Below are 25,074 nucleotides of genomic sequence, written 5' to 3'. Positions count from 1 at the left end.
GACCTGCCCCTGCGGCTGTCCATCACGTCCTGCATGTCCCACGCCACTTTTTCATGACCTTGTAACATACTGGTCTCTGTGCAGTAGTGGAATCTTTGGTTTTGCATCAGAGTAAAATAAAATAAACCCATCACATTTGGAACATAAATAAATAAGTGGAAGACTGTACCTTCTGAAGCTAAGTCGCTTCAGTCGTGTCCGACTCTTTGCGGCCCTATGGACTGTAGATTGCCAGGCTCCTCTGGGATTCTCCAGGCAAGAATACTGGAGTAGGTTGCCATTTCCTCCTTCAGGGGATATTCTCGACCCAGGGATCAAGCCCACATCTCTTACATCTCCTGCATTGGCAGGCAGGTTCTTTACCACTAGTGCCACCTGAGAAGCCCCTAAAAACACACAAGTATCTATATGTCTGATTCTTTGTGATCCCATGGACTGTAGCCTGCCAGGCTCCTCTGTCCATGGAATTCTCCAGGGGAGAATACTGCAGTGGGTCACCATTCTCTTCTCTGGGGGATCTTCCCAACAAAGGGATTGAACCAGGTCTCCTGCATTACAGGCAGATTCTGTACCAACTGAACTGTCTTCAGCCAATTCCTCCTCTCCCCATCCCCAACTGTTTCAGAAAACCCACATACAGGTTTGCTTTTTAATTACCATTTTTAGTAGGTGGGCCCTGTTTTCTTCCACAGCTAAGACCAGACCTGGTGGGTTCCAGGATTTAGAGAGTTTCCACCCACATGCTTGCTTTACGAAATGCACAATATTAGACACTTCTGTGTACCTTCTCACCTCCTCCTCAAAACACCCTGTGAACAGATACTTTTCTCCTCTGTTACATCATTTGAATAGTGCAGCTCGGAGGGTGCTGTACTCACACAACTGTGATTGGCAGAGTTGGGATTCAACCCCAAGTCTCCCCAACTCCAAAGACCACACCCCCCAACCGCTAAGCAACACTGCCTCTTTTCCCAGAACATCCTGGTGTTCGAGGCCCTCAAGCCTGGTGTCTGGGGACTATGTATGTGTTCAGTCGCTAAGTTGTGCCCAACTTTTGGCGACTTCATGGACTGCAGCTCGCCAGGCTCCTCCGTCCATGGGATTTCCTAAGCAAGAATACTGGAGTGGGTTGCCATTTCCTCCTCCAGGGGATCTTCCTGACCCAGGGATTAAACCCGTGTCTCCTGCATTGGCAGGTGGGTTCTTTACCACTGTGCCACCTGAGAAGCCCCGGGGGACTGCATACAGTTCAGGCAAAAATTTCTGCAACCGCCTCTGGCCTGGGGCAGGGCTCACTCCTCCCACCACACTCTCGACATCTCTCATCCCTCAAGCAGCTTTTCTCTTCCTGTTTAAGGCGGCTAATATCTGGGGTCAAGTGGCCACCTTACTTCATGTTCTTTTTTTTTTCCTTTTCGGTCTCAGGCTCCAGCTGTCATCTCTTCAAGAATCTACAACTCAGAGTTCTCAAGCTTCTCTAGAAGCTGTAGTTGGCTAGAAATGATCACTACAACGACCAAGCCATCCTGAAGGTCTGCCATGTGCTGGGGGAGTGGGACATCTCCAAGCATTAGCTCATCTGTTCTCAGGAAACCATGGGAGGGGGGCCACATCCCATGGTACAGATGTAGAAACTGATGCTTGGAAAGGTTAGGTAAGCCCTGGGGACAGTCACTACTTTTCCAGAGAAAAATACAGCCATTTGCGTCACATGTATGTTAGCACAGACATTCACATATTCCATGGTCTGGCCCATGCACCCAACAGAAATGCGTATTTGCTGGGACTTCCTTGGTGATCCAAACATGCATTTCTGTGCTCGCAATGCAGGGCACTCAGGTTCCATCCCTGGTCCGGAAACTAGATCCCACAGGCCACAACTAAGACCCAGTGTAGCCAAATTAAAAAAAAAAAAAAGCATATTTGCACTCAATCAGAGGATATGTAGAAGGATTTCATGGCAGTATGATCTGAAGAGCCCTGGACTTCAGCCATGTGGTGCTAGTGGTAAAGAACCCACCTATTAATGCAGGAGATGTAAGTGATGCGGGTTCGATCCCTGAATCGGGAAGATCCCCTGGAGGGGGAAATGGCAACCCTCTCCAGTATTCTTGCCTAGGAAATTCCATGGACAGAGTAGCCTGGCAGGCTACTGTCCATAGGGTTGCAAAGAGTTGAAGCAATTTAGCACATACTAACACAAGACTACAGCCATGAAATTAAAAGACACTTGCTCCTTGAAAGAAAAGCTATGACAAACTCAGTGTATTAAAAGGCAGAGACATCACTTTGCCAACAAAGTGATGGTTTTTATAGTCAAAGTTATGGTTTTTCTAGTATTCATGTATAGATGTGACAGGTGGACCATAAAGAAGGCTGAGAGCTGAAGAATTGATGCTTTCAAATTGTGGTGCTAGAAAACTCTAGAGAGTCCCTTAGACTACAAGGAGATCAAATCAGTCAATCCTAAAGGAAATCAACCCTGAATATTCTTGGAAGGACTGATGCTGAATACTGACACTCTAATACTTTGGCGGCCATCTGATGTGAAGAGCCAACTCACTGGAAAAGACCCTGATGCTGGGAAAGACTGAAGGTAGGAGGAGAAGGGGGCATCAGAGGATGGGATGGTTGGATGGCATCACTGACTCAATGGACATGAGTTTAAGCAAACTCTGGGAAACAGTGAAGGGCAGGGAAGCCTGGAGCGCTGCAGCCCATGGGGCTGCAAAGAGTTGGATACAACTTAGCAACTGAACAGCAACAACAAACTGGAAATTACCTGAATGCCCCACAGCAGCAGAACAAAGTGGGTGTTCAGGGCCCAGTCGCTCAGTCATGTCTGACTCTTTGTGGCCCACCAGGCTCCTCTTCACGGGATTTTCCAGGCAAGAATACTAGAGAGAGTTGTCATTTCCTACTCCAGGGGATCTTCCCAATCCAGGGATCCAACAGGCAAGGTCTTTACCACTAGTGCCACCTGGGAAGCCCAGAGTGGGTGGTATATTCAAACAATGGAATAGTATGCAGCAGAAGATGAACTCGTAGTAGGCCATTAACTAGGGTGATTTTCAAAACATAACAACAAGCAGAAGCCAGGTATGAAAAGAGTACATACTTTATGACTCCATTTACATAAAGCACAAAACCCGGCAGAGCTCATCTGCAGTATTAGAAGTCAGTCTAGAAAGGCTACATACGGTATGATTCCAACTACACGACCTTCTGGAAGAGGCAAAACTTACCAAGACAGTAATAAGACCAGTGGTTACCAGGGGAAAGATGAGCTGACGAAGCACACAGAATTTTCAGGGCAGTGAACCTACTCTGTGTGAACCTTATACATTTGTCCAACTCAAAGAATGTAGGACACCAAAGTGAAGTGAAAAAGGGTTAGTTGCCCAGTCGTGTCTGAATCTTTGTGATCCCATGGACTGTAGCCCGCCAGGCTCCTCTGTCCATGGAATTCTCCTGGCAAGAATACTGGAATGGATGGCCATTCCCTTCTCCAGGGGATCTTCCTGACCCAGGGATCGAACTCAGGTCTCCTGCACTGCAGGCAGATTCTTTACTGTCTGAGCCACCAGGGAAGCCTGGACACCAAGGAACCTAACATAAGCCTAATGTAAATCATGAACTCTGGGCGTTGATATGTCAGTGTAGATCCATCAATGATAACAAAGGCCCCACGCTGCAGGGGGTGTTAATGGTAGGGAGGCTGTGCAAGTGGGTGGGGGCAGGCGTGCTGTGCTGGGCTTAGTCGCTCAGTTGCTCAGTCGTGTCCGACTCTTTGCAACCCCATGGACTGTAGCCCACCAGGCTCCTCTGTCCATGGGGATTCTCCAGGCAAGAATACTGGTGTGGGTTGCCATGCCCTTCTCCAGGAGATCTTCCCAACCAAGGGATTGAACCCAGGTCTCCCACACTGCAGGTGGATTCTTTACCATCTCAGCCACCAGGGAAGCCTGGGGGCTGGGGTGCATGTAATCTCTTTTCCTTCCCATTAATTTGCTGTTAACCTTAAATGGCTAATAACAAAGTCTTAATTTTTTTAAAGTTACAACAGCAGTTGCCCTTGACGGGGTAGTAACTTGAACGGGGCATGAGAGGGTTTCTGGGGGCTGGAAAGGTTTCATTCTTGACCCAGCAGCAGGTTACACAGCTGTGGAAAGTTTGTGGAACTGTATGCTCATGCGTGATGCACTTTTCTATAGGTGACCGTGCAATAAGACATTTGAGAAGCTCAGTAATGCTACATGTCGGGGATCTATCCTGAAAGAATAAATCCAACAGGTACAGTGAGATGAGTTTGTAAGTGTGTTCACTGTGTATTCTCCACACAGCTTAACAACTGGACTCAATCTCAGTGCCCCCCAAAAGCAGGTCAGTTAAGTATTCTATGGTGTGTGTGTGCGTGCTCAGTTGTGTCTGACTCTTTGCAACCTTTTGGACTGTAGCCCACCAGGCTCCTCTTGTCCATGGGATTTTTTCAGGCAAGAATATGGGAGTGGGTTGCCGTTTCCTCCTCCGGGGGATCTTCCCAACCCAGGGATCAAACTCGTGTCTCCTGTGTCTTCTGCACTGCAGGTTAGTTCTTTACAGAGCCATCCGGGAAGCCCCCACCTTATGGTGTGTTTAGCCAATTAAACAATAAAAAAGGACGCTGAGAATTCCCTGGTGGTCCAGTGATTAAGACTCCGCACTTCCACTGCAGGGGGTGAAGGTTCGATCTCTGCTCGGGGGACTGAGATCTCACATGCTGGGCGGGCAGCGCAGCCGAAAAAAAAGATTTTAAAAAGGATGCTGACTTTAAAAGGGACAGCTGTGTATTTAACAGGAACATACATTCTAACATAATGTTGTCTAAAACAACCTGCTACAAAGACAGCAAGACTCCATTTTGGGGGGAACATCTAAATATACATAAATGCATGCAAGTAATGGAAGTCAACTTGTTTTCCCAAAATAATAATAGCAATTATCTCTCAACACTGGGATTAAAGACTCTTCTTGTTTGTTTTGCTTCCACTCATCTATATTTTCCAAATCTTCCATAATATACAATGTATACTTATTAGTCATATAAGGATTTAAGCAGGTCCCATATGGGACAGCTGAGGAATCTCAAAAATAGTGTTAATGGTGAATCATTCACTGGCAAGTACACATCCTGGGCACACATGTACTATTTAATCCTTTCCGTGACCCTGTGACTGACCGACAATTCCCACTTTATAGACAAGAAATGGAGGTCCTGAGGGGGTCGGGAATTTGCTCAAGGTCACTAAACTTAGAAAGCAGCAGCCCCAGGATATGAACATAGTTTGTCTGACAGAACATGTGTGATTCAGTCTGCTTGTTTTGTTTGTAGCTGACACCCCACACTGCCTCCCTTTGGGTGATCGGATTGTGTGTGTGTGTGTGCTCAGTCGCTCAGCTGTGTCTGACTCTTTGGGACCCCATGGACTGCAGCCCACCAGGCTCTTCTGTCTATGGGATTTCCCAGGCAAGAATACTGGAGTGGTTTGCCATTTCCCACTCCAGGAGATCTTCCCAACACAGGGATCGAACCCACATCTCTTGCGTCCCCTGCATCGGCAGGCAGACTCTTTATCACGGTGCCACCTGGGAAGCCCGGGTGATCAGAGTTTACTGGCCAATTAGAGTCCCCACAGATCAAAAAAAAAAAAAAAAAAGGAATACACTGATGCCGTTTGCAGCAACAGGGATGGACCTAGAGATTAGCATTCTGAATCAAATAAATCAGACCAAGAAAGTCTCTTATGACAGTGCTCATGTGTGAAATCTTAAAAAACGATACAAATGAATTTACAAAGCATAAGTGGACTTTCAGACATAGAAAACAAATTTATGGTTAACCAAAGGGGCAAAAGGGAGGGAAGAAGAAATTAGGAGCTTGGAATTAACATAAACACACCACTATATATGAAATAGACCAACAACAAGGTCCTATTGTATAGCACAGGGAACTATACTCAGTATCTTGTAATAACCCATAATGGAAACGCATCTAAAAGAGAATATATGTAACTAAATCACTTTGCTGTACACCTGAAATTAATACAACACTATAAATCAATTCTATTTCAATAGAAAATTCAAAAATACACTGATGTGTTGCAAAATAATGATCAGAAATTATAGCCAAACACATGCTGCTAAACCATCTCCAAGAAAGATGAGTTCCCTTGAAGACACTGTGCTAAGTGAGAGACGCTGATCACAAAGCCCACGCCTGGCAGAATCCTCTTTACACAAAACGCTTAGAGAGGCAAAGCCACAGACACAGAAAGTAGACCAGTGGTTGCCTGGGGCTGAGGAAGGAGAGAAGGAATCACTGATAATAGCAAAGGAGTTTCTTCAGAGGGGGTTGACAAGGTTCTAGAATGAGACTGTTACCCAACCCTTTGATTATACTAAAAGCTGCTGCTGCTGCTGCTAAGTCGCTTCAGTCATGTCTGACTCTGTGTGATCCCATAGATGGCAGCCCACCAGGCTCCCCCGTCCCTGGGATTCTCCAGGCAAGAACACTGGAGTGGATTGCCATTTCCTTCTCCAGTGCATGAAAGTGAAAAGTGAAAGTGAAGTCGCTCAGTCGTGCCCGACTCTTAGCGACCCCATGGACTGCAGCCCACCAGGCTCCTCCATCCATGGGATTTTCCAGGCAAGAGTACTGGGGTGGGGTGCCACTGCCTTCTCCGACACTAAAAGTTGAGCACACTGTAAAGGCGTGAGATGCAGGGGGTGAGTGACGGCTCAGTAAAGACGCTGAAAAGTAAGTTAGGCCGCCCCTGGTGGGCCAGGGGTAAAGAATCTGCCTGCCAACTCGGGATGCGGGTTTAATCCCGGGTCCTGGACGATTCCAAATGCCAAAGGGCAACGAAGCCCGAGCCGCAGCTGCTGAGCCCCCGTGTGCCGCAGCTGCTGAAGCCTGCATGCCTAGAGCCTGTGTTCCGCAACAAGGGAACTGCAATGAGAAGCCCACGCACAGCAACCAGAGTAGCCCCCGCTCGACACAACTAAAGAAAGCCCACGGGGCGCAGCAACAAAGACCCAGTACAGACAAAAATAAATAAATAAAATGTTTTTAAAAAGTTAGTGCACCATCATGACAACAACCATAGCTGTTAATTAACAAGAGGCATTCATCAAGCTGTGTCCTGGGCACAGCGCCCGACTCTATTCTTGACGAGCCTTGGCTCACATAAGCCTCAATCAATCCTACCAGGCAGGCACAGCTTTTCCCCCAACCTAGAGATGGGAACACTGAGACCTGTCCCAGGCCACACAGACAGGAACGGTGAATAAACTATAAACCACCGTAGGCCAGGTTTCTCTAATGAAGAGTTTTCAGCTGACGCCATCCAAAAGGCAAGCACACGTGTGCACCACACACCTTTCTGCCCTGCTGCACTGAAAGCAGAGGAATCAGGAGGAAAACTCCCGCAGCTCGGGTTCCCTTTTTGGCACCCAAACCTTCAGAGCCAAGAACTCAGTCCTTAACAAAGTTCTATGTGCCCTCATCACCAGCCTCCCAGGTTGATCCTGTCACACAGGGTCCCCCATACACATGTGCCCATGTCACACCCTGGAAGGCCCTGTCTGTCCTTCCCTCAAGGGTTCTCATGATCCCTTGATCTCATGATCCCTCTCAAAGTTTCCCTGCTCCTCACTCTGAGCCCTGTTTCCCCCACCCCCACTGTGAGGTCACAGTTGCCATGGGAACGAGAGGCAGAGACACCTCGGTGCCTGGCATCTGGACCTGGTTATTTGGGGTTTTAGATTTCAACCTGAGGGAAATGCACACCCTCCCATGGGACTGGTGAGAGTTTAATCTGCCTCATCCAGGGCTGGCAGGGTTGCGGGGGACCGGGTGGGGGCTGACCTGTCGCTTTTGTATCAAAAGTTTAAAAGGAAAAGTATACATCTGCAGGGCCCAATACAGAGCCACCAGCCACAAGTAGCTATGAAGATGGGCTGATGTGTGAAAAAACATACCAGCTTTCAAAGACTTATTACAAAACACGTGACAACTGTCTTAATACCTTTTCTATTAATTATATTTGAAATATTTTAGTTAGGGTAAATACATCATTAAAATTAACTTCAGTTGTTTATTTTTTTTTAATGTGGCTACTAGAAAATCTAGAATTATGTTCCATCTATAGTTCACTGAAAATTTAGAATTATTCTACCTCACATTATATTTGTGCTGAACAGTGCCTGGTATTTGTGCTCTGAACCAGCAACTTGTCCCTAGGAATGAATCCTAAAGAACAGAGACAAATATACAAAGATAAATACATAAGAGTAATCACCATTGCCTATTTCGAACAGTAAAAAAAAAAAAAAAAAAGAATTGGGTAAATGCTGGGCCACAGAAAACTGGTTAAATAAATGCTAAAAATTGTTTTAGTATTGTGGGACACAGAAAAATGCTCATGGAATATCATTCTATGGGAAAACCAACAGGCAACAAAGATCTTATTTACATGAAAGATCTCATTAACACATTGATATACAAGTGTGTACAAAAGAAAAATTAGGAAAAGGCTACAACAAAACAGTAGATTGTTCCAGATGGTAGCATGACAGGATATTTGTCTCCTCTAGCTCCTTATTTTGCTTAAGTAAGTAAGTGTTAGTCGCTCAGTCATGCCCGACTCTTTGCGACACCATGGACTGTAGCCCATCAGGCTCCTCTGTCCCTGAGATTTTCCAGGCAAGGATCCTGGAGTGGGTTGCCATTTCCTTCTCCAGGGGATCTTCCCAATCCAGGGATCGAACCCAGGACTCCTGCACTTCAGGCAGATTCTTTACCTGCTGAGCTATGTATCTATCGTTTAAGTTTCCTGCAATTAATAGGGATAACTTGTGTAATCTTATTTAAATTTTTTTCCTTCTATGGCTATAATGAAAATAAAATAGAGAATATCAAGCACTGGTGATACCATGGAGAAAGTGGATCCCTCAGACGTTGCAGATGGGAGTGGAAAATGATCCAGCAACTATGGAAAACAGTCTGGTGATTCCTCTTCTAACTAAACATAGATTTACACCGAATCCAGAAATTCTGCTCCTAAGCATGTACCCAGGATAAACAAAAATGTACATCCACACAGAAACCCGTAAACAAATGCTCACAGCAGCCCTATGCACAACAGCCAAAACGTAGGAACAACCCAGATGTCCTTCAACAGGTGAATGGATTAAAAAAACAGCTCATGCAGCTCAATATAAAAAAGAAACAACAAAACTCAAAGAGTGGGCAGAAGATCTAAACAGACACTTCTGCAAAGACAACATACAGATGGCCAAATAAGCCCATGAAAAGATGCTCAACATCGCTAATTATCAGAGAAATGCAAATCAAAACTACAGTGAGGTTATTGCCTCATACCAGTCAGAATGGCCATCATCAGAAAGTCTACGAACAATAAATGCTGGAGAGGGTGTGGAGAAAATAGAACCTGCTTACAGTGCTGGTGGGAATGTAAGTTGGCGCACCTACTATGGAGAACAGTATGGGGTTCCTTAAAAATCTAAAAACAGAACTACCATATGATCCAGCAAGGCCACCCCTGGGCATATTTCTGAAGAAAACCATATACACGCACTCCAGTGTTCATTGCAGCACTATTTACAATAGCCTAGACATGGAAGCAACCTAAATGTCCATCGCCAGAGGAATGGATAAAAAAGATGGGCACATACAATGGAATATTCATCAATCATAAAAAAGAACGAAATAATGTCATTTACTGTACAAGGATGCACCTTCATACTAAGTGAAATCAGAAAGAGAAAGACAAATACCATAGGTATCACTTACATGTGGAATTCTAAAAAAAAAAATGATACAAATGAATTTATTTACAAAACAGAAACAGACTTGCAGATATCAAAAACAAAGATATGGTTACCAAAAGGGAAAGGTGGAGGGGAGGGATAAACTAGGAGCTAGGAACAAAGATAATACACACCATTATATATAAAATAATCATCAAGGGCCTACTATATAGGTCCTATACCCAGTGGATAGCACAGAGAACTACCCAATATTCTATAATATCCTATATGGGAAAAGAATCTGAAAAAGAACGTACATGGATAACTGAATCACGCTGCTGCATACCTGAAACTAACATGACGTTGTAAATCAACCATACTCTAGTATAATAAAACTTAAATTAAAAGTACTAGGGATGATAGTATATAATAAATATAATTAACACTGCTGTATGTTATACATGAAAGTTATTGAGAGTAAATCTTAAGAGTTCTCATCACAAGAAAATTTTTTTCTGTTTCTTCTTTAATTGAATCTATATGAAATGATGGCTGTTCACTAAGCTTATTACAATAATCACTTCATGATCTATGTAAACCAAATCTTTATGCTGTATACCTTAAACTTATGTAGTGCTGTATATCAACTATATGTCAATAAAACTGAAGGAGGAAAAAGGCCAGGAACACAAATCTTTTCTTTCCTCCCATAGTCAGTTTGTTTGTTTACTAAAAAAAAAAACTACATATTTAAGGAAACAAAGAATATTTGATTAAAACTGATTTAATAAATGTGTGCTCTATCCATACAGTGGACTATTATTCAGACATAAAAAAGGATGAACTACTGATGCCAGCTACAACGTGGATGAACCCTGAACACATTCTGTTGAAGGAAAGGAACCAGACCCAAAAGGCCACAGGTGTGTGATTCCATTTATCTGCAAAGGCCAGAGTAGGCAAACCTACAGACACAGACTGGATGGGTGCCTGCCAGGGGCAGGGGGGCAGTGAGGAGTGGCTATGGACATGGGGTCTCTGCCTGGCCCTGGCCCCGCCGCTCAGCCTGCCCCCTGCTACGCTAGGAGGGGTTGTGCTCACTGGGGGAAGGAGAATCGCATAGATCAGGAAGGAGGGCAGGTGGAGACTAGGAGCAGAGAAGCCAGCCCCAAATCCCCTGCAGGGTCCAGCCTTCCCCTACATGACTCGGGAGGAAATGGGAGACCCGCATTCACCCACGTCCACTATGGGGTGGTCAGGACTGTTCGAGCCTGGTGGCAGGCATACAAAATACCACTTGCTCCTTCCTTCCAGAATCTGTGCTGGTCTCAAGGGAGTGGGGGCCTAACAGACGCCCCCCTGGGGTACAGCTGTGTCTGCTTCATCCCCTGACGGGTGCCCCCATCACTCTGAGAGACATGTACTGAGTGCCTCTGATTTGCTGGGCACCTGCCAGATGCCAAGGACGCAGACACAAAAGGCAGAGCCCTCACCTCGCTGTGATCCAGGACCCTAAGAGGGGCATCTGCTGGCCAAGGAGCATCAAGTGGGGCTGCTAGTCCACAGGGATGGGCTGGGAGGTGATGCCATTGGGATCCCAGAGGCTGAGGGCCCGGTGCAGGAGGCAGGGCTGGTGGAGGCAGAATGGGAGGAACTCAAGGAGCCCCAAGCCCTTGAGCATGGGCGAAGGCAGACTAAGAACAGAGGTGCTGGGTGTGGGGGGTGGGCACATACAACAGACAACGGCAATCAGACTTTACTCTGAGTTTCCAGAGGATGCTAAGCCACAAAACAAGAGCCCAGGCACCTGGCAACCAAATGGACGGTGATGTAGATGATGGAGCTGCGTACCTGCTGAGAGGCCCGCAGGTGTAGTGCTCCTGGCAGGGAAGGGAGCTCAAGACACAGCTGGGAGAAGCAGGGGTGACTGAGAGCATGCTGGCTCCTTTTTCAGTGGGTGCCCTCAAGCTACCCTGCCCCTTCATGTCCCCTCAGCAGTGCCAGCCTGGATGCAGGTGCCAGGATGCCAAGTGGCATCACCGGGAAGGTCTTGGTGCCTCTCAGGGCCTGCTGAATCCTGACAGACTGACCAGGACTCAACCCCTGGCATCAGCCGAAGTCCTAAAACACAGAGGTGTGCCCGACCGGACAGAAAGGGGAGCTAAACCCACTGCTGCCAAGAGCTGCCGGTTCCACCCCAGCTTCACGTCCTAAGAAACCGCCTCCTGAGACTGTAACTTCCTCCTCCGTATGAAGATAATAATAGCACCGCCCACAAGAGGCTGTTCATACCATGAGAAACAATCAAACCCCATACACAATATGCATAATCGTCAAAACGTGGGAACCCCAACATCCATCCACGGGTAGATGGATGAGCAAAATGAGGTATCTCCACCTGATGGCATATTACTCCACCACAAGACCAGCGAAGTACTGACACTTGCTACAGCCTGGATGAACCTTGAAAGCGTGATGTTAAGTGAGAGAAGCCAGACACGCAAGGCCACTACTGCATGCTCCCTTTCATATGAATCACCCAAAGCAAGCAGATCCATAGAGACAGAAAGTAGGTTAGTGGTTGCCAGGGGCTGCCAGTTAGTTGGGAGATTAGAGTGTTTGCTGATGGGCATGAAGTTTCTTTTGGGGGTGACGAAGATGGTTGGGAAATACAGAAGTGGTGGCGGCACATCACTGTGAAAGGGCTTAATGCCACTGAATTGTATGCTTTAAAATGGTTAAGATGGGGGAATTCCCTGGTGGTCCAGTGGTTTGGACTTTGTGCTTCTACTGCTGGGGGCCAGGGTTCAACTCCTGGTTGGGCAACTAAGAGCCTGCAAGCTGCATGGTGCAGCCAAAATAAATAAACAAACACAAAATTTAAAAAAAATTTTAATAGTTTAAGAGAATTCCTTGGTGCTGGGGAACTAAGATCCCACATGCCACAGGGCACGGCCAAAAAGAAATAATATAAATAAAATTAAATGGTTAAGATAATAAATTTCATGTTATATGAATTTTGCCCCAATTGTAAAAGAAACTGTGTTACATGCTCAGCACTGCACCTGGTAGGAGGGGCATGAGACCCTGGAGTTGCCACGGTTGTTATTACTGTGCCCCCAAAGCACTCATCTCGTGGTACCTACTCAGCTCTTCAGCTGCCTCCAGGCTCCCAGGGAAGAGGGAACGTGCTGTGAGCCGCCTGGGGCTACAGCCAAAGCAATGACTAAGCCAGGGCCTGGGGAGGGAGAGTGAGGGACTGGCCTTCACAGCCTGGAAGGGACCTGCTCTCACATGCCTGGTGCACACAATATGCTGCGTGGTGTGAGGCACCCTGCTTCTGTCCTCCACCTGCTGGCCACGCGGAAGCCACGTGCTGGGCGTGTTACAAACCACACCTCGCTGCCAGGAATTAAAAAAAAAAAAAAAAGCACCTGGGAGCACGTGGCCTGGAGAAGGAAGTTTTCAGCCTCCATTCAATTCTCCACAGCTGAAGCAGCCACAAGAAGACTGACTGCTGGCCTTCCTCCAGCACCTTTAAATCCTTTCTACACAAACTTCAACCCACTTTGTAAACGCAAGAGCTGAGGAGTTCCCAGGAAAAGGTTGCCCCAGCCCTGAACCAGCGTGCAAGATGGCATTTATTTTAGGTACTGAAGGTCTTGTTAGATATTTGGGGTTGTATTTTTTGTTTTCCTGCACAGAAAGAATCCTCCAAATCTCAGAACTGGAGGGGATGCTGGGAGAGAGTAAAGTGACATGAGTTTAGAAAACATTCTCCTCCCAGGAGAGACGAGACAATTCGCAAAATCACACAGACCATGCCCTGCTCATCCACGCTCATCTTCCCACGGCTAGGGTCTGGCCTTTCCCGTTCGCCTTACAGCAGTAATCATAACTGCTGTGTGTCAGCATTTATGCAGAGGCAGGACCTAAGCCAAATGCTTGACACACATTATCTTATTTAATCCTCAACACAGTGTCTGTCTCTCATGATTATCACACCCATTTTACAGATAAGGAAACTGAGAGGTTAAGTCACTCCCCAAGGTCACAGAGATATGAGTGGCAGAACTGGGATTTGAACCAGGGTCTGTGACTCCAGAATCTGCTCTCCTGACCATTTGTGGTGCTATCTGCCAAAATGAAGAAATGACTAGGACAACAAACACATTATCACTTACCTCACTGAAGACAGAAAGATGTCTCCATTGTAATAAAAAGACTAGGGCTTCCCTGGTGGCTCAGTGGTAAAGAATCCTCCCACCAAAGCAGGAGAGGCGGTTCAATCCCTGATCCAGGAAGATCCCACATGCCGTGGAGCAACTAAGCCCATGTGCTATAATTACTTAGCCTGTGCTCTCGAGCTGGGAGCCATTACTGAAGCTCGAGAGCCTAGAGTCTGTGCTCTGCAACGAGAGAAGCCACCGCAATGAGAAGCCTGTGAGCCACAACTAGAGTCTAGGGCCCACTTGCTGCAACTGGAGAGAGGCCCACACAGCAGCCAAGATCCAGCACAGCCAAAAATGAATAAATAAAAATTATATTTTTAAAAAAGGCTAAAGCTAAGGAAGAAAAACAACAGGGGAGATTTGGGCACCTTTCAGAGCCTATAGGGAACTGGTTTTCAGATCTTCCCAGATCTATTTTCAGTTCCAGATTTACCAAAAGTACAAGGGTTTATTATGGTAGGACATTTAAGTAAAGAATTCCAGTTCCATTAGAACTGGTCCAATGGTTAAGACTCCATGCTTCCAATGCAGGGGGCACAGGTTTGATCCTGATTGGGGAACTAAGATCCCACATGCCACAGCCAAAAAAATAAAAAAATATACAAAAAGAGAAAAAAAAAAAAAGAACTCTAGTTCCTTCTACAAAGAGCTAACACAGACTCTCTATTCCATTACAAACCCATGAAGCACTGGATTAAATTAGAAAAAAATTTAAGATATCACTAAGCTGGGAAATCTTCAGGTACTAGAAGCAAGGAGGAAACTCAGTCACAGTAAGAGAGGTGGCCCAGGGGTACCAGAACAATTCCAGGCTCTAACAGCTAAGTGTGAGGCTTCTAGCCCACTGAGTAGCAGCAGTGGCCTGGAGTCTGTATGAGTTAGAAGCGAGACTCCTAACAAAGGCTAGAGCACAAAAGGCTGCCTCCCCATGTAAGGTGGGACAGAAAAATGTTCCCACTGGCCCAGAGAATCAACAGGGAAGCTGACTCTGCCGAAGAGGTGGGATGGTGCAGAGGGGGGAGGAGGACTCTGTGACGAATCAAAATTGTGGGCCTGCGACATGCATGAGAGAAAAATCCAAACCTCTGTAGTGAAGGAAAACCAAATTGAGGAATTAATGTAAATAGTGTTTCCAGACCAGTGAAAACCCTAATAAGGTATCCAGAACAACAGATGCAAAGCACTGAGAGAGCCACTTCTATAGCCCTGAGCACAGGGTACTCTCATCAGGGAGGCACTTCAGCTAAGCTCATCTCTTTGGCCTTGGCATGAATGTGGAGATGAAGGTACACAGAAAGATATGAAAACCAGGGGCAGACAGCCCAAAGATGAGCTCAGGCTCAAAAACCAAACTACGCAAGCAAACGATCAGCATTTAGGAGAATCAGCAGACACAAATAATAAATGGAATGGAACTCCAAGAAGATGAGACAGCAGAAACTATAAATTATTTCAAATAATGTGAGAACAGTGCCCTATGACAAAAGTGGTGACTCTGAAAACCATACAGAACTTACAAAATAGTTTTTTAAATTCCATAGACTTAAAAAAAAAAAAAAAAAGCTAAGGCAGCAAAGTTGTAATAAATAAAGAGTGAATTAGTGAATTAGAAGACAGACTTAAGTACACAGCTTAAAATACAGCACAGAGAAACAAAAAGCTATGGAATATGAAAGAAAGGTAGAGAGGCATTCAGGACAGAATGACAGGGTTCATCGCCTTTCTAAAGGAATTATTGAGGAAGAAGATAAGGAGAAAGGGGAGAGAGAATATTTTCATGATGGAAGACATGAGTTGCTTTTAAATAATATAGCATAAACCATTCCCCAGCAGAATAAATTAAATTCACACCTAGACAAAAGCATAGTATATTAAAAAAAAAAAAAACCAACAAAGAAAAAAAACTCCCACAACAGATATTTTTAAAACACAGAGGAAAAAACAGATTTCCACAAAGGAATATCAGTCAGACAAAAGAGTTGACTTTTCAACAACAGAGAGAGACCAAAAATTTCAGTCCTGAGAGAAAACATGTAGCAATCTCAAATTTTATACCTAGCCAAATGACCATTCCTATGAAACGAAAGGAAATGTTAGTCTCTCAGTTGTGTCTGACTCTTTGCAACCCCATGGACTGTAGTCTGCCCGGCTCCTCTGTGCATGGGATTCTCCAGGCAAGAATACTGGAAAGGGTTGCCATTCTCTTCTCCAGGGGATCTTCCTGAGATCAGGGATTGAACCTGGGTCTCCTGCATTGCAGGCAAATTCTTTACTGTCCGAGTCACGAGGGAAGCCCTATGGGCTAGCCAAAAAAAAAAAAAAAAAAAAGACATTTTCAGACAAAGCTGACAACTCAGAGACTGACTGCAAACTCTATGGAAAAGTGCGTTACAAAGGAAGAAAACTGAATCTGTAAGGAAGAATGGTTGCAAGAATTAATAGAGACTGCATAAAACAATAAAAATATAGGTTTTAAAAATAAAGAAAAAAAACTACAGAGTGATGCAAATTCAAGCATGCTAAGGTCCCTGAAATTAAAAGATGCTTACTCCTTGGAAGGGAAAGTTATGACCAACCTAGACAGCATATTGAAAAGCAGAGACATTACTTTGTCAACAAAGTTCCATCTAGTCAATGGTTTCTAGTCAAGGCTATGGTTTTTCCAGTAGTCACATACAGATGTGAGAGTTGGACTCTCACTCTCACATCTTCAGCTGAGCACTGAAGAATTGATGCTTTTGAACTGTGGTGTTGGAGAAGACTCTTGAGAGTCCCTTGGACTGCAAGGAGATCCATCCTAAAGGAGACCAGTCCTGGGTGTTTATTGGAAGGACTTATGTTGAAGCTGAAACTCCAATACTTTGGCCACCTGATGCAGAGAGCTGACTCATTTGAAAAGACCCTGATGCTAGGAAAGATTGAGGGCAGGAGGAGAAGGGGACGACAGAGGATGAGATGGTTGAATGGCATCACTGACTCAATGGACATGGGTTTGGGTGGACTCTGGGAGTTGGACAGGGAGGCCTGGTGTGCTGTGGTTCACGGGGTCCCAAAGAGTTGGACACGACTGAGCAACTGAACTGAACTGAAGGTCCCTGATCATCAGCACAAGGGCAAGATAATGACTAACTTGAGGCATGTCAAAGATGGCAGACATGTCAAAGATGATATGAACTTCTGAAGGAAGTTACAGAATACCCTTAAAAGGGTTATATGTGGCCAGCTTCTGAAAGGTTTACAAAAATCAAAATAATTCATACCTGCCAACAACTACTGAACACAGATGGTGTGTGAAGAGCTTTACTCAAATTCTTACTTAATCCTCACAGCAGGCTTAGGACACATTTCCATTTTACAGATGAGGAGACTGAGACTCAGGGAGGCAAGTTTTCTTGCTTAGACAGTTAAGAAGTAGTGCCGTGATTCAAACCCACACCTATCTGCTGGTAAAGGCAAACGTGGTGGGAGGCTAGTCTCTGCCCACAGGGGACTCTGGCTGAGGTCTCAGAGACACAGGAGAGGACAAGATAAGGGAAACCCTGAGAGCTACCAGGTGGGCGAGGTCTGTGAAGTGCTGGGTGCTCACCCGGGGTTCTTAGATCACTGGGACCCTGGTATTGGTACTCAGGAGGTGGAAGGGATCCCCCCGCCCTTCTCTTTCCATTGCTGTATGACTCAGTCACACCAACCCTGCTGATGTCTCCTGCCTGGCCACCAGCCCTCCGTCCCAGAAGTACCTCAGCCCTGAAACTGTGCTCTCTCACCTCCCAGGGAGCTGTGCAGAGAACTGCAGGCCCACTTCTGACAGCCTACCGGTCCACAAAGGTCACAGGGCTGGGACAACAAAGGGCCTTTTTGTCCTGGCCCTTAAGGTGACTGCCACCACCAGCGGAAATCACCCACTTGACCTTCTGGTTTTATGAATTAATAATAAAGCTGGCGCCGGCGACAGGATGGCTGGCAGGACCTGGGTGCCAGGTTCCTTTCCGTCACCTTGCCTGGCCTCTCCAGCCTGGGAAAAGGAGGCCTTACCTTATCTCCCCAAAGCAGTGGGTATCCCAGAGCCAAAAACACTGTGTTCCCTGGGCTTGAGATAATAGATACTAAAGTGCTTTGCAAAAGCAGCAGCATCTTATCAACACATGAGGCATTTTGTCTGTAGGATTGGGCCGTATGGCATATCTGATCAGTGATTAAGTTCCACGCTGCCTTCTGGGGACCATTAACTCACAAAAAAATTATCCTGCCAGCGTGGGGGTGGGGGAAGCGAGAAGGAAAGATGCATAAGGGATGTAATTACTACTAGTCCGTGGAGCTGGGAAGTGCTGGAGTAGATCACCAGCTGCTCTCACGCAGAGAAAACACAACTATTTCTTCTGAAACCGGTTTGAGTCTCACAGTCAGACCTGTGAGGTCTGACTCCACAGGATTTGGAGAGGGCCTCCTCTTTCTTAGCCCTTTCTACACCCCTCACAGTGCCCACCACCAAGCTTGCCCTCCCTGGAGGATAGGTAGCCTACAGTTCTAGAACTTTCCAAATCACCCAGAGCTAATCCTATCCATCTCGAGGTCCCATTTTCCCCTTGCCAACTTAGTAAACAAGTGTGTAGAACACTATTGACAAGGTTGTGGTGAGGGGCACAGTTCCCTGGTAGTCCAGTGGATAAGACTCTGCACTTCAAGTGCAGGGGGCCCCAAGTTCAATCCTTGGTCAGGCAACTAGATCACATGTGCCTCAGCTAAGAGTTTGCATGCCACAACTAAGACCTGGAACAGCCAAATAAGCAATATCTAAAAACAAAATAAAACGAAACAAGGTCACGGGTCAGCAGTGTCACGTCTCCCAGATAAGACAGACTCAGGGACCCTCACATTGTCTACATTATGTCACGTGGGACAGGCAGTTTCTCCTTACCCCCCCAAAAAAAAGTCTGGTTTTGGATTTGGGTTCTACACACAGCATCTAAGTCATCTTTTGTAGACTGTGTTTTCCTTTTTTATAGAAGTATAACTGATTCATAGTATCAAGATCATGTTAGTTTCAGGTGTATAGCACAGCAGTTCAGTTACACATATGCATGGAAGTAACCTTGAGCCATCAGCTGCACGTCTGAGCCTCAGTGTCCTCATCTGTAAACAGGTAACAAAAGTCCCACTGGGCTCTTAGGATGGGAGGATGATGGATGGAAAGGGCCCCAGAAGGAGCAGCTATGACCTCAGCCACAGTCCAAGACCATCTGGTCAACTGCTGCATCTTTAAAGGTGTGGAACTGATGGCGTGGACAGCATGTCTCAGAACTACCACATGGGGCAGACCCCACGATCACCTTGCCCTGCTCTGCAGCTGCCACGGACACAGAACGAGCGGGCCAGCTGCACAGAGCGGGCCAGAGCAGGGGTGCTTGTGGGTGCCCAGGAATCAGTTCCCTTGTACCCAGCCCTCTCCTGCATGTTTCCACACTGTAAGCACCCAGAGGTAGGCAGAGATCCGGACACCCCTGCCTGACCAAGGGAGAGGAGGTTACTGAGGGCTGGGGCCTCTCGGCCCTCCCTTCTGTGGTAGAGACCACTGCACCCAGGGCCCCTGAGAGCTCAGACGTCGGCGACCAGTCCTCCTACACATGTCTGTTCCTCCCTCAGCAGGAAGCCACCCTTTTTCATTTTTCTAAAAAAAATTTAGTGCTCACTTTATCTTCACTTTTCTTTTGGGGTCTTATTTACATACAGTAGACTGCACTGTCACCATTTTAAGAATCTCATGAAAGCTGAGGGTCCATGTCTCCCAGGGCCCCCAGGACACAATTCTGCACCCTATTTTATGGGGGTTCAGAGACTCCTCAAGGATCCCAAGTTAAAACCACAGTCTAGGACTTCCCTGGTGGCTCAGTGCTAAAGAAACCACCTGCCAATGCAGCAGACACAGGTTCTATCCTTGGTCCAGGAAGATCCTACATGCTGCGAAGCAAATAAGCTTGTGTGCCACGACTACTGAACCTGTGCTCTAGAGCTTGGAAGCCGAAACGCTGAAGCCTGAGTGCCCTAGGGCCCATGCTCTGCAACGAGAGAAGCCGCCACAGTGAGAAGCCTACACATTACGAGTAAAGAAACGCCCACACAGCAACGAGGACCCAGCCCAGCCAAAAATAAATGAAATAAATACATTATTTTTTTTTTCTTAATGAAAACAAACTGTAATCTACCCCAGAGAAAATGGAAAGGGAGCTGGGTGGGTCTTGTCTGGCCATTTAGCTTCACAAGCCTTGATGACAACAGGAAGAACACAGTGGTACCTGCTGGCCTGCCCTTACCCCTCAAGGCCCCTTCAGGAGGGCAGAGGAGGCGCCTGTTGCATGGGAGAAGGTGGTGAAGGGGCTGAGGCCACGGTCTGGGGCTTCTTGAAGGCTTTATAACCCAGGAGTATCGCCCAGCAGGGAGATTCTGGTGGAAAACGTACTGTGTCACCCCTAGAAGCCTGCCCAGGCCGCACAGGACTCCCTCATCTCTGGTTCCCTCCCCAAAGGATGAAGTCTGGGGGTCAGACCAGAAACTGCATCCTGCCTCTGCTTCTTAGTGGCCTGTGGCCCTGGTCTGTCATGTCTTCTCCTCAGCCTCGACTTGCCCATCTACGGAACAGGGAGGCCACAGCATCCCCGGGAGGATTCTGTGAGCTGCCGCGGGGAACATCCCAGCTCAGCCCGGCGTCTGGCAGATGACGGGCGCCTGATAAACACTAGCTCCAATCATCATGAGGTCTGAGCTCCCGATCTGTGAGATTGTTTTTTCTTCTTCCTTCTGGCAGCTTCTTGGCATCTATATAGACATGCCTGTGGAGCTGTTTTGGAGCCTGAAGGAAAAAAAAACAGACCCTTCCACCTTTCCCAGAATCCCACTCTTATTGTTTCCTTTCCAATTCCAGGAGCAGACATCGGGCGGGGGGACGGGAAGCAGGGCCACCTCCACGCCAGCTCCAGGTGGTTACGGGGGACACGCTTCAGTGAGTGTCTCCTAAGGAGCTTTTCCTCCCGTCCAGGGCCCATGTCACACCCCAGGACACACACGCTGGGCTTGACTCCACACCTGCCATGGAGAAAGGCAAGCTCACCACTCAGACACACAATGAGGATGCCTTTGCTGGGGTTTTTAATAGGAATGTTAACCATCTAGGTAGTTGGCTTTGCTGGCACAGCAAAGATGTTTGGGAATACTTGCTTGTGTTTTAAATTGATCGACAAGGCTCTCAGAGGAAAGGAGAGGTGGGTGTGCAGACCTGAGGATGCCCTCTGTGGGCGAGCTTGCACTCAGGCCTATTTTTGGTGGGGCTGGCATGGCCCGGGCCGGCTGCTGGGGTGGTGCTAGATTTTATACCGGACACACGCTCCTGGGCAATACTGCTCGGGTTATAAAGTCCCCAGGGCCTTCACCCCCTCAACGTGAACCTCTTGTGTTCCCAGTGAGTACAAAGGTGAACAAGACACATCCTCCTCACTCTCGAGGAGCTCCAAGTTTCGAGGGGGTGGCAGGTGACAAAGCTGACAATTACAACAGGCTGTGATGCTATTATGGGAGGCAACGCAGGAGCTGCCGGAGTGCTGGGGACTGGCATTTAACACACCAAGGTTGGAAGGAGGGTAGCCAGGGAAGGCTCTCTGGGAGGAAACAATAGCTAAGCTGAACCAAGAACATGAGTTTCATGAAGAGATGAGAAGAGGAGCCATGCTCCATCTTCTCCTGGGTGATGGTTACTGCCACATGCAAATGCCGAATTACCTGAAATGGAAAGAGTGCGCCGGGGCACGGGGAACAGATTGTGCAAAGGCCTGGAGGTGAGAAAAACGTATGGCAGGCTGTTCCTACCCTTTCTGGGTTCCTAGAAATCTGCAAGGCGATGACACACAGTAAAAGCACAGTAGTGGCAGGACAGTGAACCCCGGGGGTGCTGGGATCCCCTACTCCTCTGCTTATGCACTGTGGGATGGCAGGCAAGTTGCTTGAGTCCTCTGAGCCTCGGTTTCCTCATCTGAATTGGCCACAGTACCACCTTCCCTGAACGATTACTATGAGGATTCCTTGAGGGTGCGTACAAAGGGATCAGGCTGATTCTTCCAATTAGGGACCATCTTGGTGCTCAGAGAGGCAGGGGGAACCTAGAAACCCCGTGGGAACCGCCTGTCCTCTGGCTGCCCTGGTCTGAGGCTCTGCTAACTTTCTCAGAGATGCCTCCCAAGGGTTCTGACGGGAACACTCCACCCAGCCTGCAGGATCCTGGGAGCTGATGTCCCCGCACCAAGTCAGGTATTGCCACACATACATACATCATCTGGTTCAATCTATACCTCCACCCCAGGATCCAGGTGGGTGCATTAACACTCAGAGAGGTAAAACAACTTGCTTAAGGTCACACAGCTCTGAAGAAGTGGGACCAAAACTTAACTCTTACTTGTGGCTCAGAGTGACCAGGATCTATCAATGTGTTTAAAGCAAGGCTGAGAATATTAAATAACTGTGCTTGTTCTAAATGTGTGCATAGTCGCTCAGTAGTGTCTCTCTGCGACCCCATGGACTGTAACCTGCTAGGCTCCTTTGTCCATGGAATTTCCCAGGCAAGAATACTGAAGTAGGTTGTCATGCCCTCTTCCAGGGAATCTTCCCAAACCCAAGGACTGAACCCAAGTCTCCTGAGTCTCCTGCACTGGCAGGTGGATTCTTTACCACTGCGCCACGTGGCAAGCTGCTTGTTCTAAATACTTTGCATATATTCACTCATTTAATCCTTCCTAACAACTCAGAAGAAGGTATGACTTCTATTCTGACTTCACAGTGCATGAAACTGAGGCACTCAGGGCATGAATGACTTGCCCAAGTCCACATACCTAGCAAGACCCCCTAAATCAGGCTCCTGACCCAGCTTGAGCCCTACATCCGCGTCCTCATCTCAAACAAACTTCACTCATTGTCTTCACTCTGTTCCTGCCAAAGGACCTTTGCGTTTGCTGCGCCCTCTGCCCCCAGTGCATTTCCCACTGGTCTTCACACAGCTTGCTCCTTCTTATTTGGGTCTGCTCCATTATCACCTCCTCTGAGAAGCCCTCCAGGTCGACCCTAAAGAAATGTTTCCTTGCCCCATCCCAGCTCTCATGCCATTGGGTTGTACCCTCTTCCCAGAACTACGGATTGATTTGTTCATACTGTGCGTTGCGTCTCCCCTCTGCAATATCAGTCTCTCAGGTCTGAATGGGTAAAAGAGCTCAGACCGTGCCAACCCTTTTCACAGAAATAGGGGAGCTTTCCACCTACTTAAAGTTCAGATAACAGAAGGCAGGCGTTCATCCATCCCTCTAGTCTGATCTCAGAACACCCCTTCCTGGCTCTCCTCTGTCTCCCCTCTCTCTTTGGGGTGTGAAATCCGAGTTCTGAGCAGCAAGAAGGGAAGCCATATCTGGGAAAGCAACAGAGCATGGAACACTCAGCGTCTGTCATCCCTGTAGGAGGCTGGACCCAGGAAACTGACAAGATTCCCAGCATGCTCTGCAGCCCCATCACCTGTCAAACTGCACAGGCAGATGGAATTCCCCCAGACTGACGGGCGTGGGGGCTGCCTGCGAGGCTATAGCCAGTAGAGCCCACACTTCCTGCAGAGATCCCAGCCTCAGAGAATCCTACTTCTAGGCAACCAGCGGGCACTCAAGAAATATAACAGAAACGGGGGAAGCCCAAGGAAGTCAGGTCATGGTCCTACCTCCTCTCTCACATGAGCCTTGGGGCTGAACTAGACTTTGTAAAACTTTCTGAAGAAATAGTCACACATGATTCAAAATTAAAATGTAAAAAAGTTAACAGTGAAAGGCTCACTCCTCCATCCCTTCTACCAAATCCCCTGGTAAGTATTCATTACTCTTCCTTGATGCAAATGAAACAGTTACGAAAATATACTCTTACTTCTCTTTTAAAAAAAAGAAAGAAAGAAAGAAAGGGGTTCTATATTATGTATATGAACCACACCTTCCTCCCCCCAACAGAAGACAGCTCTATATTTGTACACAGGAAGGTGTCTGTGTATGTATGCACCTGTATACACACACACACACACACACACACATCTAATTAAGGGCTTTCTGTAATTTTCACCCAATTCTTCTGGAAAGAGGTATTTAGATTGGGGGTCAGGAGGGGTCATTTTTCAGCCCAGGCACAAATGGCTGGGCTGCTCCCTCCAGCTGATCAACCATGGACTCTGTCTGCATTAAACTCCAAGCAGGCACCAGGGGCCTGCTGCCTGGAAATAACATCTGCGGCTCCCGTTTTCATGACCATCTAGTCTACCAGATACTAGCAGAAATTCCATTCTAGAAAGAAACCGAGACTCAGAGGGGTAAAGTGACTAGCCCAAGGTCACACAGCCAGGAAGTGGAGCTGGCAGGGATCAAACACCATCTGCCCACTGTCAAAGCCAGTCTGCCCACTCACCTAGCCTTTCGTGGTCCTCAGTCCACACTCCGCTTCACAGCCCCGTAACAGAAGCAGGGGCCCAGAGGTCATGGCCTACGGTCAAGTTCCCAGCCCGGCAGGACTTGGGCAGTCAGGCGCTTCCGCCATCACTTCCCTGCGGTCAGCTCAGCCCGCAGCACGGCCTCCTGGTGCGCCCTGCCCGGGCGGACGCTGGGCGCGCAGCCTCTGCGGGGCCCGGGAGTCCGGGCGAGCTCGAGGAAGGTCGCCGAGCTCCCGCAAAGTGCTCCTCGGCCGCTGCCTCGCTTAATCCTCCCAGTTACTCATGGAGCGGGACCCACCTGAACCCATTTCACAGACGGGAGGCGCAGAGACCCGCGCAGCCGCCAAAGGTCACGCAGCCCGGCTCGTACCCAGCTGCCGCCGATTTCAAAACTTTCCTCCCCCGGCGCATCGCGAATCCATCGACTTTCAGGTGCGGGGCGCTCACAACAGCTGAGCGCGCCCGGGCGCTCGCTCTCCCGGGCGCTCGCTCTGCCCCCGGCGGGGGCAGCCAGGACCCTGCTCCCTCCCGGGTCTGCAGTCCCAG

At 47.6% G+C, this 25,074-nt stretch overlaps 1 protein-coding gene across 4 annotated transcripts in view; it reads right to left on the bottom strand.

Moving 5' to 3' along the window:
* Positions 1–25,074, bottom strand: part of TESC (tescalcin) — a 66,106-nt gene that overhangs the window by 40,457 nt on the left and 575 nt on the right. The window lies entirely within an intron of this gene.

This window comes from Bison bison, unplaced genomic scaffold, assembly GCF_000754665.1.
Source record: "Bison bison bison isolate TAMUID 2011002044 unplaced genomic scaffold, Bison_UMD1.0 scf7180017864495, whole genome shotgun sequence".
Classification (NCBI taxonomy): Eukaryota; Metazoa; Chordata; class Mammalia; order Artiodactyla; family Bovidae; genus Bison; species Bison bison.
This window is presented reverse-complemented; position numbering and strand designations above follow the sequence as displayed.